We start from the raw sequence: 1,187 nt of genomic DNA on the forward strand, positions 1-1,187 counted from the left end.
CCCCTGATACCCCGATTTCCATGACAAACAAGCAAAACAGTGACTCATTCTTTGTAGTGTTAAAATACATGATAAGATTTAACATGGAAAAAAGAGAGATGGAGGAAATCTCGATACTTGGAAGTCTTGCTGCTCATGTGGAATGATGCGGTGTCATCTGAAGTAACGTCACGATGCGAGCCACTCGAGTGGTGCTGTTGTGGACTCATGTTACATTAATTCACTCATCAGGGGTGAACTCGCACTTTTTAGGTGCATTTGAAGTCCTCAAAAATGAGGCATTCTCCAGTCAAACAAAAACTTTTAGACCATCACACCTATTTTCACACATAAGAACATCTAAAATGGATTCATCTTTTATTTTGAAGACAACCCGCCAGAGCCTGAAATGGATCATTCTCAATGATTGCAGCTGATTCCTGCATGTGAATCCTCCAAAATCCGTCCGTTTCCTGATTTGGAGCGTTTGACTTCACGGTACTTGTGGCTCCAGACTACCTGCAGACGTCTTGAGCGGAACAAAGCTGGTTTCATAATTAAGTTCTCCAGCCTTATTCGATTTGAGGAGCAGCAACGTTCATTTGGCCGTAGACGCTCCTCAGCTGCTCACAGTAACTAATGGAGGAGATAGAGAGATGTGTAGGAGACAATTAGACATGACGTTATCGCAGTCAGTGTGCACGTGTGTGAGGACAGGCCTGCTCTTAAAGCTGCATTAAAGAATCCAATCCAATCTAATCCTGCATTTTTATACCACTCACATACAATCCATTTACCTGCTACCCCCACCTCCCTCCTATGTTTCAATTACTTGACTCCCAATTAAATTACTGGAGACATTACTTACATGGCACATAAATAGTAGCCTGCCTGAATGACCGTGGTGCCCCGGCAACATAAAAGATTTGCCTTTAGACATGAATTGTGTTGTGTCTCAAAAAATACTGAGCTGTGTTTAGAAGAGAACTGAACGTTACAACATGCAAAAATCTGCTTTTATTTTACAGAATTTAAAAAGAGCTGTGTTCATTTTATTTTGAAAATCCCTGAGCAAATTGGTGAGTTGAAGTTGCTGTTTTATTTTCTGAAAATTTTCCTTCAATTTTGTTTTTTTGTGGAAAAAAAAAAAAAAAAAGAGTTTTACTGAACCGTACTACTTCCTGTGAATCAACCCACTCAGTTACTGT

The 1,187-nt window shown here is 40.1% G+C and overlaps 1 long non-coding RNA gene across 1 annotated transcript in view; it reads right to left on the reverse strand.

The window, feature by feature from the left end:
• Nucleotides 1–289: 289 nt before the first annotated feature.
• Nucleotides 290–1,187, reverse strand: part of LOC112161070 — a 3,378-nt gene continuing 2,480 nt past the window's right edge. Inside the window, exon 3 of the long non-coding RNA XR_002921779.2 lies at nucleotides 290–615. This is a non-coding gene — a long non-coding RNA (uncharacterized LOC112161070). The remainder of the gene's footprint in view (nucleotides 616–1,187) is intronic.

The sequence above is a fragment of the Oryzias melastigma genome, linkage group LG3, assembly GCF_002922805.2.
Source record: "Oryzias melastigma strain HK-1 linkage group LG3, ASM292280v2, whole genome shotgun sequence".
Taxonomy (NCBI): domain Eukaryota; kingdom Metazoa; phylum Chordata; class Actinopteri; order Beloniformes; family Adrianichthyidae; genus Oryzias; species Oryzias melastigma.